Source organism: Onychostruthus taczanowskii, unplaced genomic scaffold, assembly GCF_017590055.1.
Source record: "Onychostruthus taczanowskii isolate IOZ18803 unplaced genomic scaffold, ASM1759005v1 scaffold3, whole genome shotgun sequence".
Lineage (NCBI taxonomy): Eukaryota > Metazoa > Chordata > Aves > Passeriformes > Passeridae > Onychostruthus > Onychostruthus taczanowskii.
The window spans coordinates 12,774,192-12,795,418 of NW_024500349.1; positions in this window are offsets into that span (position 1 = coordinate 12,774,192).

Below are 21,227 nucleotides of genomic sequence, written 5' to 3' on the forward strand. Positions count from 1 at the left end.
CGGACGGGGCGGGGGAGCCGGCGGGCGCCGCGCACGGACCGAGCGAGTGCCCCGACCGAGCCCGAGGCGGTGCGGCTGCCCCCGCCTCGCTCTGCCCCGCCGGGTACCGAGGATGCGGAGCCCGGGTCGCACCGGCGCAAGGAGCCGCGCGAAATCCTGGTCCCTCGGCCCCGCCTGGCGCACTCTGGAACGGGCACGGCTGCTGCTCCTTCTGCTGCTGCCGCCCTGCCTCAGGTACGCGGGGAAAGCGAGGCACGGCACGGCAGAGAAGGTGCGCGGCAGCACACCGCGGCGGTCTGCGCTTCCTGCCGGGGTCCGGGGGCACAGCCACGGCTCACGGCCGAAATCAGATAGCCTTCCTGGTCTTTCGGGCATCTGTTAATGCAACAGGATCTACACTGTGCAAAACCTCCTGCATCATCAGTAACACCGGCATCAGTGGAACCGCTGAGCAATCTCCTCCGCAAAGCCGTCAGAAGTCATAGGGGTTTATAGATATCGTTCACTTTTTTCCACGGATTTTATTGAGGACAATGGAATTGCACAGCTCATTGGTCATTCAGTGTGGCCTGACAATATATATCTTTTGTGTAGAAATGGTAAAACAATTTAACTAGAGTGAAAGCAGAGTTTGGAGAAACAGGAAAGCAGTGAAAAAAACTTACTTTCTTTTTCTTTTTTTTTTTTTTTTCCCTGAACTTATACACAGCACTAAAGATGTGAAATTCAAGTAAGCTTTGCAGCACGTAATGTCAACATCCTTCTACAACACCGGACAACTCAGCACGTGTCCTTTGGTGCTCCCTGCCCGGCAGCTGTCCCAGCTGGCAGTCTGCTCTTGTTCCCTTAGCAATAGTATTAGTAAATTTAAGAACTTCAAACCTGGTACAAATGGCAAAGCTGTCTGCGGTTTAGTAGGTACAGAGGTAAGGAGCAGAATTAATGATGTTTTTAAAACATCAAAGGTAGAGTTATTGCCCTGTTAAGTCAAGGGTGAGAATGGCGTCCCTAACCCTTTGCACTCCAGTTAGGAGTTTCCAGTATAGAAAATGGAGGAGTCAGTTTATATTAATTTGGTTCTATGCATATTGTCCAATTTCATTGAAATCCATAGAGCCTTTTCTATTCATTTCAGTTTTGGAAAGCTTTGGAACACTCACAAGATCAAAGAATCCATTTCCTGACCTACAGATGATTTTTAGCTTAGATGCGACTTTTATTACTGTTACCCACCTGAGTTATCTGGACTAATATATCTGAATTTAATGTGAGAAACAGGCTGTCTTTTAAAGCAGAAAACAAGCACACCTGCCATGTTATATTTTGTCATATCCCCAGTGTTCACTTGTGTGGAATAAAGACAGCATGCAGGAGTTCAGAAAGACAGAAGTAAAATAAAAGTGGTGTAAACAGTTTACAGCTCATGACTGAGACAACTGAGTACACTCTGCAGTTTTATGGCCATAGCTCATCAAGTTTATTATTGAAAAAAAGATGAAAATGTCCTCTAACCTGCTGCTTTTGTGCTTTCTGGTGATCACAAGAGCTGCGGAGAAAGGATGAAAGAGCTATAAATCCTTGGTTTAATATACATCACCCAAGAAACTTGCAGAAAGGACTGTGAAAATGTGAAGTCAATAGATCCTCTTCCCAGGCTGTTTTTAACAAGAATTTTACAATGTCAGAGACTTTGTAATGTTACACATTACACTTCAGTTGTCATTTGCATTTATCTGATAAAACATAATGTTGCATATTAGAAGCTTTACCACACTGCTAAAACTTGATATTTATAAAGCTTAATACTGTAGCTGGTCAAAACAGTAACTATTTCAATGTTCAGACACAACTACAGGTTTTTCATGTTTTTCTGTGATTTAATTTCTGCTCCTACTGTCTCTAACAAGTCTCTTGGCAGTTTTCCCAGCTGTTCTAACACTCTCCTGAAAAAACACTCCAACAGTTTAGAAAGAAATATTGATACTTTTTTCCATTAAATGTGTGAAACGAGAAAATTTGCTAATGAAGTACAAGAAAACAAGTCTGTCCTGGGAACTGATTAAGGCCAAAACTTAAAGACTTGCACATGAATAGTGTTAGACCTAACAGGAATGAGAACCTCCAAGATTTGGGTTTCTTCCCCACTAGATACACACACAAGTTATACATACATAATCCTGAAAACATTTTTAATAAAATTTACCACATATAGTGTTTGTTTTGTTCTTCCTTAAAAGCAAGAATGAACTCTAATAAACAAATGTAACAAGGCTGTGAGATTGTATGAGGTCTAATTATGTAAGATAAATGAAGTATAAAACATTATTATAAGAGATTATGAGAAAAGGATTATACTAATCAGGAGAAGAATTGGCAAGAGTTGCTGATTTACAAAAATTACAACTACTATCCACGTTGCAATATGGGTGGCACAGATACAATTTTGGATGTTGAACTTTCCTGAGCTAGAATAGAACAGAACCTGTGAATTCATTTATTAATGGTACGTTGCTGGAGGATTTCCATGAAGACATCATCTGTCTCGCAGGAAGAAGTAGCTGGTGGAGCATGGGATGGAGGGAATCAGAGCTTGCAATTACTAATGATCACTAGTCAAGTTTTGTTCAAAACAGCCAAGCAGTTGAAAGCCCCTGTGTAGACAATGCAAACATGCACGGAGTGAGAGTCTTGAAATTAACTGCAGATTATCAAAAGCCTTTTTTATGTGATTGTTAAAAAACTGAGACAGTGGAATGATGCTGATTTCCAGAGTTATCTGACAGTTTATCCCACCATTATACTCTACATCAGAGAATTTTTATGGAATAACTCTGGATGTGTTCAGGTTTAGTAGTCTTTTCATGGCATACAGATATTCCCTGGTTGCACAAGAAAACACCAACTCCAGGTACGGTATGTTTTAATCTCACTCTATTTTAAATGTAGATATTTCCTTAAGCCAATTAAAGTTCATTCAGTACTGTAGAAGGACCACTGTCAAACTGAGCAGCAAGAGTGTCCCGTGAAGAATTACAGGGTTTTTTTTAAAGTGCCATTTGTGAAAATATCCTAGGGATATACCAAACAGTACTAGGTTTTAATAATTTAAGATAGCTACCTGCTGTAACACTTCTGCTGAGTTATTAGGTAAAGCCTTAATTTCTTTTCTAAAATTCTGAATTTATAGTTCTGAATCATTTACCTTTTACTCTGAGGCAGAAATTTAATCAAAGTAAACATGTCCATGACTGAGATCTTTCCATGGATAACCTTTCAGCTATAGGAATGGGTTGATTTCTCAGCTGTTACATTTTGTCACTTTTTTCCTGCCATACTGATGGTTCTTCCACAAAGGAGTCAGGGATTTTCTTTTATGAATTAGAAAATCATTAAAGCTTATTAAACAATTGTGGCTAGCCTTGATCTGAAAAAAAAAAAAAAAAAAAAAAAAAAAGAAAAGAAAAGAAAAAAAAAAAAAGAAAAAAAAAAGAAAAGAAAAAAAAAGAAAAAAAGGGAAAAAATGGAATAAAAGTTTATTTTCTACAACTTCTCAAAAGGGTCTGGGATTTCAGGACTGAAATACCCTCAAATCAGTAAAAGGTAGTCACAGAATCACACATGTATTAATGTTAGACTTAGGGGATGCAGACACACAAATATGGAAGATATATTTGAATAGTTTTCTTGATAATGCTCTGGTGGTTTTCAGCCAGCATGGAACTGTTTAAATGGAATTGCTTTCTCTAACTTATATCAACTAATGGCTTATTGAGCTGAGATCTGGGAAGGCTTGAACTAAAATATATTGAGTTACTTCTTGGTGTGGACCCTTAAAGGCAATCCACAGGTAAGGAAGCAGAATAATTAGAGGTCTAAAAAGTGAAAAACATGAGCTGTATGAAAAGAGTGAAGTTACTGGAGGTGTCCAGAGCACAAAAGGAGGCTTTGCCAGGAGATACCAAAATGGTCTTTGTGTGTGCTAAAGCTGTGGAATGTCATAAGGAAAACATTCACATCAATTGCTTTAGCCTGCTCTCATACCACACACTGTATTTACAGCTATGGGCTGAACAGAATTATATTCACATACAGGTAGGGTTCTGAATGTGCCTGTACTGCAAAACACGTATCCAAGTCACACATTGGAGCTGGCCAGCTCCTTTTATTTGCCCTTAGGGCTATGGGGAGTTTGTGAGCCTGTGCCTGCCATGAGGGACACCCACCCACCCAGGGACTGCGCTGGGAGGAGAATGATCTGTCACCTTCTCTTGTGGCATTCACATTTTCTGAAAAATCCCTTCACCCAGGATTTTAATCCTGGGAAGCTGAGAAGCCTCAGAGAAAAGGGAAAACAATTATTATCTCATTTGCTTCTCCTGTGTTTTGCTCCTTCAGAATGTGTTTGGAGATTGTTTACCAACATGTGATTGTTTCACTGGATTCTGCTGTGAGTTGTTTTCACTCATTGGCCAATCTGTGCCAAGCTGTGTTGGGACTATAGCAAGAGTCACGAGTTTTCATCATTATCCTTTAGCATTCTGTGTATCTTTATTCTTTAGTATCATATAGTTTAGCATTCTTTAATATGATATGGTATCATAAAGTAATAAATTAACCTTCTGAGAACATGAAGTCAGATTCATCATTCCTTCCTTCATTGAGGCACCCCCACTAATACAATATTCTCTCATGCCACCGAGCTGTTCTGCAGCCACTGAGGCTGTTCTACAGGACCCAGCCACCCCAGGGTTTGCTTTGGGAATATGAGGCTAGGTATACTCAAAGTCCATCATCAGTTATAGTTTCAGCAATCTTTACAGAGGAAAGGAAAAGGGAGAACAGGAATACTGAATGTCAGCAGCTGAGACCGGAAAATCCCTGCATAATTTCACAGGACAAAGAAGAAGCACTTATACAGATTTGGACTTTTATCCCTGACCAATTTCAAAGGGCAGCTCCAGGCATTCAGTCATCAAAGCTTCCCAACACCTAAAAAAATGAAAAACTAAACCCAATATTTTCCACCATGGAAAATACTAGATAATATAAGTAGAGGAGTCATTGCTGCTTAGCCCTACAATATTTAACACAAACATATAAGCATATCATCAGTAAAATTAAATTTGTAGCAACTTTTCGATTACCAGCAACTATTAAAACTTGTAAAAATAAAGCTGTTAAAAATAGCAGAATTTAAGAGATTTAAAAGCAGCATCAGAAATCTAGGTAAACCTGTTTCATATACAGAGGACTGAACTAAAGGATGCTTAGAGAATATATGATTTTGAGACTGTAGAACGTCTATTTCGGTTTTGTCTTAAAGCTTTTAGAAGCCGGGTACTTCCTTGAAAATATCAGAAGTTACTTCACTTTTCAGCCTCACCTATAAAAGCTACTTGGAGACATTTTGTTTCTGATGAGAATTTATTGGATGTTTTCCTTCTCCATTTTTTCATTCCACCTGTCCAGAAGTTTGGTCTTTGCACTTCTTCCAGCCTTTTAGTTATTGATGAAGTTCTTGGCACAGATTTCCAAACTCTGAAACACGGAATACAGAATTCCAGTGACTAAAAAAGGCCTGTGGAGTCTTTTCACTGACTTCTGTGGGCTCTGGATCAAGCCCTTGGGCCTTATCTACTCTACCTAAATAACAAATAAACAATATCAACACAGAGCTACAGTACTGGGCTCATTTGTCAAGTACTTGCCAGAGGTGGAACAAATTCAGATACTGCCAGAGGAACCCATTTGCTGAAGAGAAGCTATGCCAAGTTATTTGCCACTATCACGTTTTATCTATTGATGAGCATTCCTGAAAAAATACCTTCCTGTGACATGAAGAGGAACACCCACAGGATATGTTAGTCAAAAGGCCTATCAAAACATGCTAGAACATATATCCTGCCACACAAATTATTCATGTGGTTTATAAACATATTAAGGATATATTTCTCAGCTGGTGTTCCTGTTTAGGAATCTCTGTTAAATTTCACACCCTGTTCTCATCCTTGTTGGACTGAAAGTGAATGGGAAAGTGTCATGGGTTTCAAAAACATGCTATCTTGATGCTTGCAGGAAAACATAAAGCTTGAAGGGAAATATATCCTTGCTCAGATACTCCTTGTGTTGATGGTAATAGGGAGGACTGCATGGGGTGAGGATATTACAGCAGAGACTTTCCAATTTGCACAGGAATTTAAGGGATAAGAATACGGACATGCACTTGGAACACGTTCATCTGTTACACATGGAGTTAAATACACTCCTGATGCAAACACATGCTATCACTCCTGCATAAATATTTGCTCCTGAGCAAAGTCCTGTGGCACCTGCAGAAAGCCTTCTCTAGGGCACAGGCCAGCAGTCAAGTGTCAAAGCATGAAGGACCAGCAGGGAACGTGTTACACATTTCCTTGCAGGGAGTGTGACCAGGATATGCACAATCACCTTCACTGCTGCAGCAGAGCTACTCACGGAAAACTTCCAAAAATTTCCAAATACACGCTATGACCAGAGTCAATTACTTAAAAGAGGAATGGGGCAAAAGTAGACAGCTGAAATTTGAACACTGCTTTTAAGATAGTTCTTGGCTTAGAGGAGACAACATAAGAAAAAAATAATCAGAAAGAGGTGACACATGACCTCTTTCACTTTGATTTATCTTATTTTCCTTTCATTAGCCTCAAAATCTTCTTTCTTCCCCTTCTCTTTCTCTATTTTATTCTCTTTTCCATACTCAGTATCACTTTTCTTTCCATCTCACATCCTTTTATTGCCTTCCCTTCTTGTTGCCTTGCTTACAAGTATTTGCAGCTGCTGAAATCAGTAAAAAGGAAGACTCACATGAAATAGGAGAATCCCCAAGAGCTAAAATACATGACAGATTGTGACATGCCACCAGTAATCTATTTCATTCAAGACTGAAAAGACTATGACAGTAAATGGGTAGGTTTCCCAAAATTCAGTACCATGTTATACAGCATAAGGAGGTTTTGATTCCTCACAGAAGAAGCCCAACAGCTTAAATTGATCTGCAAATATTCAAAATCTGTAATCAAAGCCAAGCTGTCTTCTCCAATAAAGTCAGCTAACTAGCCCTGCCAGAGGTAGAATATGAGGCCCATCAAGGTGCAACAGGTGAGTAGAGCTGAAAGCAATGACAACAAAATCACTTGATAAGAACCGCTTTTGGGCTTTAATCTGTTGTTGACTATGACAGCACATGGACTAGAGCACGCTGCAGGAGTGTGTCTGTGGAACAGCTTGAGAGCCGCTGCTCTGTGCCAAAAAGAAGTCTTCACTCAGGTCTGGTCTTGTTTCACTGGGCAAAAAGGCCCTTCAGCAAATGACATTCCAGGGCTCAAGGAAACACTTAGGAGCATCTTTAAAAACCAAGATTTCCCACACGTTATAATTACAGAATGGTCTTCAGGACCACACCTGAGCACAGCTCCTGCTAAATTCAGCAGGGGCTGTGTGTTCAGATTTGAGAGAAGAATTTAAAGCAGATTAATTCATACATCCAAACCAAAACAGATAGATCAGATGGACAAGATTAGCTCTACCGATCTTCCTGCAGCCAGAATTAGCAACTCAGGAGCCTTCTAATTTGCCAGAAGTTCACACTGTGGCTCCACACTAATCCAGCTGACAGTGCACCTCCATTTATCATGTCATCTCTTCTAGGATTTCAGTTTATTCTAGAGTTAACAACTGTTCCTTCATTTGGAATAAGTGTGTATTATATATACCTCAGTAAGTTATCTAAAGTTTATATTCTCTTTTGGGAAAAAAAAAATATGAAAGATAAATTACTAAGAACTTAAATTATGTCTCAGACTTATGAGTTAAGTACAGAGAGTCACTAGTACAGGATACAGCTTCATACAAAAAGACAGTGGGAATCAAACACTGATTGTGGTATGCAAGTGCATTTTACCCAAAGAAGATATAATTGCTCTCAAGTACTCAAAAATTGTCTTTCTCACACCATGGAAATTACAACTTCACCTGTTTCCAGCACAAATCCAAAACATAGTTCCATACCAGCTACTATGAAGAAAATTAGCTCTACTCCAGCCAAAACCAGCACACAGGGAAACCAACAAAGAGTTTAATTACATATAGGCTCTTGCAAGAGTTCAATCATTTCAATCTGCTGGGGTGAAACAACTATTTTTTATCAGGAAAACAATTTCTTTTTAAACTGTTAAACTGGTAACATGGTAGGTGATTTGTTTTACATAGGGCTTTGCAAATGTGTTTTCTTTCTTGCAAGATGTATCAATACACTGCTAAAGTTTTTCAACTTTTTTCCTGCGGAATCCAACACTTACCCAGCTCACAGCTTGAAATAAGAACGCAATGAATGCTGTTTTTCTCTATACTTTTTCCACCTGCAATAGATTTCAACATGTAAAGCTAGTGAGCAGGGATGTGGAGGGAGCCCACGTCTCTCAGCCCTTGCTGTCACAGAGTGCAGCTGCGATGGACACGGGGGCCTCAAAGTTGGGGAGGAACAGTTTATCCTGCCTGGGGATTTCTCCCCCTTCCTTCTGCAGGTCACGGTCACTGACCTCACATCCAGATGACACACTCTGAATCACAGCAGTGTCACTCACAGTGTCCCAAGGCACCTGAAACAGCCGAGGCACAGTAAAATCCTGGTGACTCAACTGGGGCAGCTCAGGAGCTGCTGTTTGTGCTGCTGCCTTGTCCTCGTCCATGGCAGGGCACAGAGCAGTCACCGCTTACAGCTTTGGGCTGCCTGCTCCGTGAGGATGTCCCTTCTGGGAGGGAATCTGCTTTTGTCTTCCAAGATGAATAGCTCTGATATTTCACCCTGCTTCTTTCAGCACTGTGGGGAGCCAATACAGACAGGCCACTGCCCAGGGCAGAGCCCTTCACAGCCTTTGAATTGCGTGGTTCAGACAAAGGAGAAGGTGGCAGCGATGCTTGAGGGTCACCTGTGCAGGTCTATTGATCGAAATTTTCTGAAACACTAAATATCCACCAGGCACCATCTGTAGATCTCAATATGGTTTAGATCTAGAAGGGATTTTTTGGCATATTTATTGTGTACTTGACTTCCACTTTCACCTGTTCTCTAAGGTTTGCTTTATTTTTTTCTCAGCTGCAAGCAATGTATGTGAATATTTCTTTTTTTCCTATTAGCAATGTTGTATAACTGCCTTATGTTTTTTTACAGTGTTTTAATTCTGGAAATTAACTGTCTCTGCATATTTCATATGCTTGGATCTCTACCTGTGCTTAAAGCACATAGGTTGTATAAAAAATTGAAAAAATAAATGTATTATACAAATTAACCTTATAATTTGATGGTTTTTAGCTCAGTCACATAAGCACTAAAATTCACTATAAAATGGCTGATTTGAATGCCATGTACATGGGCAAACTGGAAAAGGTAAGGTAATCAATGTGACTGCTCATACATTATATGACTTAGGTCATATTTAAACTCCTAATATTTGCATAGGATTACATCTCTGCCACAAAGCTCACTGGTTAAATAACAGCCTCATCAGAGAGCTGTGTGCAGGGAGTGATTTTTTCCTGAGAAAGTTTTGGGTTGATCTCATCCTTTCCATCTTCAGGCAGATCCTTCTATTCATGTCCTTGTTCAAGGCTGGGGGGATTTTTCGGACAAAAAACATCTACTAGGTGTAGATCTCTTCCTTCTTCCATACTGCCTGGCACCCTGTTTTGCATATAGCAATTACCTGAACTTGTTCTTCTCTTGTGGTGGCTGTGAATTTGGATTCATCATGAAAATATTTTATATATCTTGCCCACCTTTACAGGACAGCTTTGTATTCACAGCACCTTTTTGCAGTTTTAATTACTATGCAGCAAATATACTCTCTTTTCTCTTTTAATGTCTCAAGTTTTTAGGATATGATAAATTCTAACTTTTTCTAGTTGCATAGCACACTGTTCATCAGATCATAGCTTCACCTATTCCCTTTGACATTTTTTTCAGTTTTTTTGTATTGCTTATGCAATATTGATATTCCTTTTTCTATTTTTGTTTTCTCTTCATGTATACTGATCCATGATATATTCAATAATTCACAGCTGCTTACTAAAAAAGTCTTTTCATCCCTAATGCAAACACAAACACATGCTCAGCTGAGGGATGTGAGAGCTGTGTATATAAAGCCCTTGCAGGAGCTTCTTTTTGCTAACATTGCAGCTCTGGTCTCCCATCACTACCATGATTTCTCTTTCTGTTCATCTTTTTAAATGCAGCCTTCTTCTCCTTTGGAAGTTTTTTCCACTCTAAATATTTCTTGCAACTAATCACCAGAGCTGAGAAATAGCTATCCCTGCAGCAAGCCACCATCCTCTGTGGTCTTAAATTTCTTCAGCTACTAAAGAAAAGGTAAAGCTCCCCCTTAATCACAGCGCCCACAGAAGGGGCACGAAAACCCAAAAACCAAATATCCGGACACATGGGCTGAGTGAGGCCTTTCCCTGAGGCTGCACAAGTGGAAGCAGGAAGGATCCAACCCTTTCTCTGCAAATAGAGAAGGATAAACTCGGCTGTAGTTGCTGGCATCGTTAGGAGACTCTTCTCACTGGCACTTGTGGAACTAATTGTGAAGCCCTGTTTTGGTGCGTGGGAGGCTGGAGATAATTTTAGTGATGGTGAAAAGTGCCAGACTTATCAGACATGGGAGATGTTGCTCTAGATTTTGTTTGTGTAGTGCTTTATGTCTACTCTAACTCAGTGGAACAAAACATTACTGGTTTGACTGGAGGGGGGTTGATTTAATAATTGTTAGCACACTTGTTTTGCAGCACTAATGAGTAGGCAAAGTTTTCTCTTTACAGAACCAGCGCTGTATAGGCAGAAGGATCAAGAGCAGCATTTTTCTGATGTCTGCCTATTCTGCTGTGTAGTCAGAACTTCCATGCACACCAAATTATTCAATATATCTTTGGTACCACAGCTAAGGAAATTAATAAGCTTTCTTATACATCAAACCAGGGAAGCCATTAACTTCATATTGGAGGGCACAAACTCAGCTCTGAATAGTCTTCTGTTGTACTTTCTTGAACACAAATACACTTTTTTAGTATTTACAAACTCTGGAAAGGCTTGGGAGAAAGTGCATATTGTGTTACCTTACTAACCTGACACAGGATAGTTATCTGAAACATAACTTATTTCTTGGCTTTCCCCACAGTGTTTTGATAATTGTAGTGAAAAATTTAAATAAATAGACCAAATGTAGTATATTTTTGTATCATTGAACTCTGGGGATTTTATTGAAGGGCAGAAGAAGAATATATTGGTTTTGCACTGGAGTTTCCACTGGTCAAAAAACATCATCCAGCCATTCGAGCTGACAGTCAAAGCTTTTTTGATGTGAAATATAATACATATCACTGCCACCAGGTTCAGCAGCCACAGCAGAGAGTGCTGGTGGTCATCTTCAGTAAAGATGTCCCCATGACAAGGTCTTCATTCAGTCCAGCACTCTTCACTTATAAGAGAGCACATTTCCAGCTGATCTTTAGCATCCACAGTGGAGTGGAATGGATGCATTGTGAGTCTGCTTGCCTTCACACTGCAGGAAAATTTGGCTCACTGTCATGAGGCTCAGGCTTCTATTCATATTTGAATATCTGCTCCAAGGATTACACTGCCTCCCCAGGAGTAACTCACACTTCCAGGTATTCCTGCCCTCCCTGGGGGCAGATGTTCCTCTGGACTCCTGAGCCTTGTTCCACGAGCTGCCTAATCCAGTTTATGCTTCCAGCAGTGCAGATATCCTCAGCAGTGATTTTATAGAAGCTTTTCACCTGATGGTGAAAGACACCTGGTAAGGCACCACTGTCCTGGAGAAAACACAGCCAAACACCTCCCTGCCCAAAACCCCAATCTATTATCTCAAGCATCTGCTTTTTCTCCTGCAACCCAGAGAAAAATAATAATCTCTGAGGCTGATAGGACCATTTTTCTTATTCCTCTTGACATTTTTCTCTCTGGCCAAAATCTTCTCTTGCCAAAAGCAATTTGGACACAGGCACTGTCTGCCCTACCTGCCTGCTCTCACTTCTCCCTAGAAATGCAATGAATTCCCATCTGACCACGTTAATATCTGTAATCAAGTGGGCTGAATAGGAAGAGGAGCTGCAACTCTGCTTTATGACACACAGCTTCCATTCCATGTATCATTACTCAAAACAGAGACACATGTAAAAGGACTAGTTTCTTTTGTATTGTTTTGCAATGTTAGATGAAGAGGAATTGGAAGTTCATTAAGCTGAGAGAGCAAACAATAAAAGCATATAAGAATGTATGGACCCGAGAAAAAGCCTCACAAATAGGCTTGAGTGAGCCTGAAATAGGATTTAGATCTGAAAAACTGTTGCTGCTTAAGATCTACCCTATAGTAGTGGAAAACAAGCCTTTGATTATAAATAAACAGGACTGTGCCACAGACACACCTTATTTCATCACCAGTTTCTCATCAGACTGTGAAATAACCCACAGCACTGAACTTGACTGTTCACGTCAACCAGAAGAGTTCAGCATGTTTAAAAGATAGATAACTGCAAATAGAGAAGATCCTTAGCAGTAACCTGAATTCAGACAGTTTTAGTAACTACTTCACTCAACCTGTTTTTGGATCCAAGAAGAGCTGGCAGAAGAGAAAAATACCTCAGCTCTGGAAGCCAAGGGCAAAGAAACAATGTGGGGAACAAAATGAAAGTTACCTCGTGAATGGCAAGTTTTGGCTTGCTTCTAACTGCAGTAATAAGGGAGCAAAGTGATTCACTCTGGCAAAGTTTTCCAGCTTGAGGAGCTTGAAATAAATAATACGACCGCCCACCACAACCTGCTGCCTGTGAGCGAGCTCAGGGAGGGGGCCAAGGGCAGCCTGAGAGTATTGGGGTGATATGGGAAAAGTAGAAATGGAAAGCTTATCTTCAGCAGGATAGAGATAAATGTTGGCCTGCTGGGGAGGAGGGAAGAGAGGTAGTAGCAATAGCATTGCATTCCTGTAAAAGTAAAATTGAGTTCTGTGAAAGTAAAACCGTTCTGCTCTTTCAGAGAGGTTGGGAGATGAATGTTCGTGTGTGCCACATGGCACTGCACCTTGGAGGAATTGCCAGGTCACCATATAAAGTCTTCGTCTTGTCAGTTGCTGAAGGAACTTATATGGTACACATATATATATTTTAGAGGTGGGTAGGAAGGGTGGCATGACCTACCTGTGGCAGGCTAGTCACAGAGTGAAAAAGAAACCAAAATAAAGCTGATATTGATTTTCTGCCTGAGAGTGGTTAATGTTTATCTCGATGTTCAAACTGGATCAGGCTGCAGCTTATAAAAACTTGGCCAATCACAGCAAGATTTTCCAACAAACCTGTTAACATTTTTCAAGTACAGACACGCTGATACACCTTAAAAGAAAGGTACAGAATTGCAAGTCTCATTACTGTCACTTAAATAAAACCTCCAAGACAATTAATTACGTGTGTATACTTCTAACTTTGTCAAAATGTATGCAATAGGTAATAAATTTTATTTTCTTAACCTATATTTAGGTGGGCACAGCAAAGGTTTTTATTACTATTCCTTCCAAATCACTTATCACCAGAATCGTACTTTGGCCCCAGGCATTTTCCTCATTTCATTCTATTCTGTAATTCAGTGACCACAAAATTACACGAGGTTAACTACAGAAAGATTAATTTTAGGTTGTAACCATTTCATCTTGCTTGGGCGTTTCTCTCTGCAGGCCATCTGTGCTTGATAGCCACAGTCCATTTGCCTTTCTTTAGGGAGCTTATGTTCAGTGGCTTCAGCCCCTTTCAGTGTGTAGACCCCAAACAACTATCAATGGTGTTTTGATGCTTCCATTAAAATTTAGAGCCTATTGACAGTAAGTGGGGAGTTTTTTACCTGCTGCTTCTTAGTGGTAGCACCTCACAGGTCCATGGACCACAAACCTAAAGCTACCAAGAGCCTCTGTGACTTACACAGAGTTACTCCACCTGTTCTGCAAAGGAGCCTGACTTTAACCTTATTAATGAACAACTCTAAAGTTGTGGGCAATTTATGAACTGCATGGGATGTGAAATGCATCAGCCATTTGAAATATGAGTTCAAAAATGGTACACAGGCTCTTGTATAAGAGAGGTAAGACAAAATGCCAAGGTCCATGGTCATATCCAAAATTCATGATTCTAGTTCCTTCCTTCCTGTACATCTACAGGAAGAACTGCCTCTATTTGGGCCTAAGAGTTCATTGAGAACCATTTTACAGCCTGGGTGTGTAAGACTTCACTGCAGCGTGGTAGGACATGCTCATGGAAGAGAGTCCTCCTCCTCCTCCTCCTGCAGCCTGCCTAACCCTCCAGCCCTGAACAAGGGTTTTCCCCAAGGGCTGGTTGAGCCCCAGGAAGAGAGAACTCAGAATGAGCTAATGGATAATTGAATGAGCACAACCTCATTAAAAACAAAAAACAAAAAAAAAAAAAAAAAAAAAAAACCCCCCCCCAAAAAAAAAAAAAAAAACCAAAAAAAAAAGTCTTGAAAAACTCATGCTTTGAAAGGTCCTGATCACTGGCATGGAAGTTTTTCTCCTCTGATCATGTTCATGTTCCTCTCTGATTTGTTTTTATAAGTTTAGGCAGCACTCTGCTGGTACAGCTGCTGCCAGAGTCCTGCCAGAGGAGCCATAATTTCTTAATAGCCTCCACCAATGAGCTGTCCTGTTAACAAAACAGAAGAGAAAACATAGTTGTAGAGCAGGCAGATGTAACCTCAGGCTAAGGAGGCAGCCACTCGTAGCAACTTCTCTAACGTGGCCCCAGAGGAAACCTGGAACTGCGGCACCCAGGAGCAGGTGGGATGTGACCCTCCCTCCTGAAACCACCAGGTTTCTGTCCACCTACTTAGACATGTAAAGCCAAGCTTCAGCTGTGCACCGAGGCAGGCAAACAAACCCAGGAGATTTCACATGTCCCACTCGCTTCTGAAGAGGGCCCTGACAGTAAGACACTGACAAGCCAGGCCATCAGCTATTCAAGATGATCAAGAGCAGTGACATTTCCACATTTTCAGAGCTCTCAACAAACATAGCTAATTAAGCCTTGCATCATCTCCACAGTTAAACACAAGTACGTATTCATCTCCCCTTTTGACAGAGGAGGAAGCTGAAGTCTGGGGGGTATTTAGGGCCATGGAGTGAGTCACTGGCAGAACCAGAGATATTTTAAGAGCTGTAAGCTCCATGATCACTGCCTTTTCATTAAGTTGTTAGACTCAAAAATGCCTCCTTCTCCATGTGAGTTATAAGGAAGATATTCTCCCATTACCAGTAAGAACTGGATGACCTCTTCCTCAGTGTGACACCAATCCTTGAAGTATTGTGACTTATTTGCAGTACACAGAATATTTCTCATTGCATGTACTATCCAGGTAGGAAAAACAAGAAGAGTGCTCTCGTAGGCATGGCTGGCATACAAGACAGGGAGGGTTCATGAAATGCCCCACTTTCCTGCCAGCCCCTTCTCTGGCTGCCTGCTCCCTGCACACAGTAGTGTCTGTGGCTCAAGATGAGCAGCTGCACTGGGTGCATTTCAAAGTCTATAGAAATAATTCCTGCCACGTAAGTGTTACAAGAAGACACAACAGGTGGATGAAAGAGAGAACTGTAGAAGTTATCAGTGAAATCAGCCTCTCTCAGGCCTTTTATTCAACTTTAAAAAAAACCAAGCCCATTTCCAAATGTAACATGGACACACAATTTCATTCAAATTTACTAAATGTATGTCATAATTAGGATTCGGAGTAATCTAATGTACATATAATTATTTACGGACAAAGCAGTAGGTGTGTGCATGGGCGTCTGAAGGCAATGACTTCTCAAAGCAAGTGTTGCCTAAACTAACCTGCCCCAACTTGTAACCACGCTTTTTCCAAAGCAGAGCAGTGGGCCAGCTTGCTGGGTGTAGCACAATGGGAGACTGCAAGTCAGAGATTGGAAAGGTGACATGAGGATCACCTTTCTATCACTCTAATCTTGAAATAATTTTCTGAATCTTCTTTTTCCTTTGGTTCTGGGAATGTCTCAGTGCTATAAACCCAAAAGGTGCTCAGGAGCAGCACCCTCGAAGGCATCTCCCTGAGCAGTTCTGAGTATCTGCTCCATCTCCCTGACTCAGTCAGGAGCAGCAGGTAGCAAAGAATCAACAGTACTCAGGACCAAAATTCCTACAGGACATTCTTCCCAAAGAAAAGCCTTTCCAGGAGCAAATAAATCAACTTTGTGAAAAAATACAACAGCTATATAGTATTAGATTACATAGTTTAATATAAGTTGAGTGATATAGTTTCAGAGAAATTTTGCCCTCTTTTATTTCCTGGGGAAATAAAAAGTACACAGGAAATTCTGAAAAACTGGTCAGCACTCTTGCTAGCAAGCCATAACATAAGTTTACATTTTTACTTTAATGAAGTACTAGAAACTTTTGGAACTACTAAATATTCCAGATAAATGCACATGCTGACAGTAACATTTCTATAATATAGCTGTGATCTTGTGTATCACTAGTTCTAAGCTCGCCAATTCAAAAGTAACTCTGGTGCTATTCTGCTCCCAGCAGCACCATCTCTATATCTGTACTGCAATTAGAATCCTTGTTTACCAGGTTAATACCAGGTACAGAAGTAGAGTGTGGTCCAGGCTACAAGAACACATACTACATGATTCTATAAATACCACCTAGATTCAAATACAATAAACAGTAAAATAATATTTCTCAGTCAAAATACACCTTTGGCTACAAAGTTATATTCATGAATGTGTTGCACACATCCTTTCTGTTTACACTTAAATAGCAGTTTTATGATGGATTCTCATCCTCCAGTCCACACATTTTGCTCCCTCCTCCTTTGTTAACTCACAAGCACTTTGGAAAAACACCACTGCCACAGCCAGACTAAGCCAACCCATGTGTAAGGACATAAAACCTGCCACACTGTGTCAAGAACCATGATCCATCTAGATCACTGTTGTAACCTCAGAACTAGGAGCAGATGTTTTTGGGAAGACTACACAAGACAGAGTATTTCTAGTGTGAATCTCCACATGGCATTTCTTCACAACTTCCAGTACCACACTAAGTGTTTGTGACTGATGTAATATTACATATTTCCATGTTTCCAGATCCCCCAGTGCTAGAGGATAAAAAGAATCTTATAGCACAGACTTAAAACCTCAGGCTAATCAGAGTTAGCCCATCTACTGTAATTCTCATCACCAAACTCTGCACTGTCACACTCATTTTCTTTAGTCCATTAAAACCATTTGATTAAGAGACTGGATAAGTGTCCATAGAACACCGGGAAAACCATAGTAAAGAGGGCATAGTCACAGCCACTGCATTATTTATACATACAAACCTCCCAGCACACAGACATCTCTTTCCAAGTATCAGGCCAGTGACCTTCTGTTCAAGGGCCCCAGAGGTGAAATCCTTGGCTGTTTTTTTATTCAGCCCTTAGTTAAAGTTCGTGTTTCTGTCTCAGGGCACTGAAGTTTAGCTTGTGGGCATAAGGCTGTCTTCAAGAAAATACTGTTGACCCCATGGAGGAAAACAAAGGAATTGAGCCAGTGTATAACCACGTATTTGTTTGCAATGGCACATTTTTAGGAACGTGCTGGCTTACTGCAGCACATCACAAATCCCAGTAATTAAAAGAGCTACAGTGAAGGGGAATTGCAAATCACATTTTCCAAGCCCCTGGTTTCTCCGTTGGAGCAATGCTTTCAGCTCCACCCAGCAGCAAAGTGCAAGCATATGACACAGTGTCAGCCTCGCTGCACCAGATGCTGGGACAAAAGCTTGGTGCTCCCAGAACAGCTCAGCTCCCTCAGGGCAAGGGGGACACTCCACACCTTCCTGTTCCATAAAAACAGATACTGAAATTATCTCCTAAAGAAATGAAAACATGAAATGAAGCAGCTCTTGTCTTCTGAGCTGACGGACTAAAATTTTCTAGCATTGCTCATTACTTTATAAAACCTCTGAGAGACCCTGGCTGAACATCAGTGATTTGTTGTATATAAAAGTTTTGCAAGTTTTAAAATCAGACTGAAACAAATACTTTTCTGAAACTAATGGCAAGTCCTACCTTTCTGTGGGGATTTGTCTCTAAAAGAGGATGTCGTGTGCACACCTTTCTTGGTACAGATGGTCTGGTGGTTTCTTTTCCCAGCTGGATTTTCTTTGTTACTGTTTCTCATGTATCACCATTCTCTCTACTGCCTGTCTCCCATTTCAGCAAATGGGCTTTCTTAAAAAGGTTTCTCCTTTGTAGGTTTTGTTACCAGGAAAAGATTTCCATCATGCTGCTAATATCCCATCTCACTTTGAGATCTTGTAAAAGATAGTTTTCCCCCTCTGTCTCATACAGCACGACCTACTGCCACACTTCTTGCTGTAAATCATAATCTGATTAATTTAAAGAAACACAAAAATATTCCCCTCATCTCTAGATTTTCTGTTCTCCACCTTTTTATGATTAGTTTTCTTACTTTTCCTGTAAAGTTTCATGTTTTCCCTTGTTTTGCTGTGCAGCCCTGCACTCCTAAGGCAGACCAGGACACATCAATTTCCCAGCCACACAGCAAGGAGTTGTGCTGGCACACAAACACATGGCAAGGGCCTTAGGGGTGATGAATAACAACCTTGGACTGTTTTTCCACCAAAACCTCCTTTGAACTGACAGGATTGTGTCTTTATAATATTCTCACGTAGTCAGCAACAGTGGACACTGGGAGGAATCTGGAGTGGACTAACAAACCCACTTGGGTGTCCACGGTGGCAGCCCAAGGCCAGGCCAGGGCCCAGGAGCTGCTCCCAGCCCCACTCTGCCCAGGGCGGACTGGGAACACTGGGAGCAGAGAAAATGAAGGCACCCAGCACAGGAATGTTGGGAATACACAGGTTCCATGTACTCTCAGCTGCATCTGTCCTGCCAAGCACAGAGTATCTGATGATCATCGACCAAAGAATTTCTCAGGAACTTCTTAAAAAAAATTACAGCTTTTTGTTAATACTGTGAAGGTTTAAAAAAACCTGACAGAAGCAGAGTATGGACATTACAGTTGTCTTCTTTCAGAATAAAACCAAGAAATATTAGTAAGTTCCTTTTAGGAACACACTAGCCAAAATGAGAAGAACTACTGCATCAGGCAGGTGTTGTACTGTTTGGAAATTTAACAATGTAGGTGGTGAGGAATACTGTAGAAGGAAAGGAAGTTTATAGCTTTGTAGGAATGTCCTGAGAAAAGCAAAAAAGGCAGCAAAAAGGCCAAAATGAAACAATATCAAACCTCTTTGCTTAAAACATTAAAAGGGCAACAAAAGTCCATATTGACCAGAGGGCTGAGAGGACAAATACTGAGAGATACTGAGGCTGTGAAAAGGAACCACCTCCTGTTGTTTTATCCCTACTGTCTTCCAGATAACAGAATTTTAGATATTATTTCCATAAACATAAAATTGTATCACAAATTTGTGTAGCGTGTTTTACTTTCCAATAAAAGTAATGACTAAGTAAATGTAGACTATATATAGCATACATATAGAACATATGGAAATACATATACATAAATATATAAAAATAGAAATATAAAAAGTAAAACAAAAGTAATAAAATGAAGGACCTGGGTATTGGCTATGCACTTCGTGGGCTGCTCAAGAAATTAAGCTGATCTCCCGCTCATCCACTGGAAATAAACCCAAAATTCCATGTAGCGGTAAAAATATCACCAATCAATACAATCTGAAACAAAATGCTTGATTAGTTCATGTAATTTCAGGCAGGTTTGCAGCCAGACTCTGAGCACAGCAACATTAGTGTATATCTGGAGAACCCCATTAGAACTGACAGATTCCTCAGTTTCACAACTCTAACGCCCTGGTGGTTATTGTTTGTTGGATTTGGGGTGGGTTTTGCCCATAAAGCAGCAGCAGAGATAAATTAATCCCCCAGGCCCTTTTTCTTGGGTAAAGGCTACCCTTCAAAGAACTTGCATTATTCTCAGAATGCTGCACTGTCCTTTTCCCATGCCCAGCTCCTGCAGAAGCCTGACCCAGCCCATCCTTGGCTGCTGGTGAAAGTCTCTCCCCATCCACCCCCTCTATACACCACCAGCAGATGACATAATTACATATATCATGTACAAAGCAAACAATGACACAGACAAACATTTCTGCTTCTAAGATTTCATGCTTTCACTTAGCTCAATTGAGTAATAATTTGTAGCCTTATGGTTTAATCTTTTGTTTCCATTAACTTGAACTCATTTCAACTCCAAACCAAAATGTTTATATTTCCTTCTCTAATATCTCTTTTCTGATGAAGAAGCATTAAGTCATTCCACAGTGTCTTGCCCATTGAGTGTGTATGCTAGATTAGGTATAACTGGTAGCTACAGAGTGATAAATTTGTAAACAGCAAGTCCAGGAACTTCACAAGTAGGAAATTTATTTTGTCTTTCCCAATTAATGAATCTGCTTGAAAAGTCCTAAAATAGATAATTACAAATTATATGGCTTATATGCACTGCTTTAGGTTTTTCCTCAAAGTTACTTCACCAACACTTGCAGATTGGGATGGAAGTGCTCTCTGAAGCAGCATGAATTACCCACTGCAAGAATCACAGGAGTCTGCTCTCAGGGCAATCCCTTGTGATTTGATACTGGAATCAAATCAATCACACATACAGTAAGCACAAATTTTGCCTGTTGGTTTGGGGCTTTGGATTTTTGGGGGTTTTTTTGGTGTGTCTGTGTAACCTCGCAGTTTTGCACTGAGCTGCCCAGCTCTTGGCAAATGTTTGCTCTGAAGTGTAACCTCACAGTTTTGCACTGAGCTGCCCAGCTCTTGGCAAACCTTTGCTCTGAAAAACTTCCTCTGAAGGACAGGCCTTCAAATGTGGCTGGCAGCTCATTATGGTTTACAGAAAAAAAAAAAAGCCTGCACAGATGTATCCAGATCCACTTAAAAAAAAAAATAAAATAATTCAATGCCTAGTAATTATTGTGCTGCATAATCACTTCTATGCTATGTCCTCACTACAAAGAACTTGTGCTTTCCTGCCAAGCTACCACTGCTGTTATAAAACACTAATGCAGAGCCAGTGTGACCCATTCCAGGTGCCCCAGCTACACGA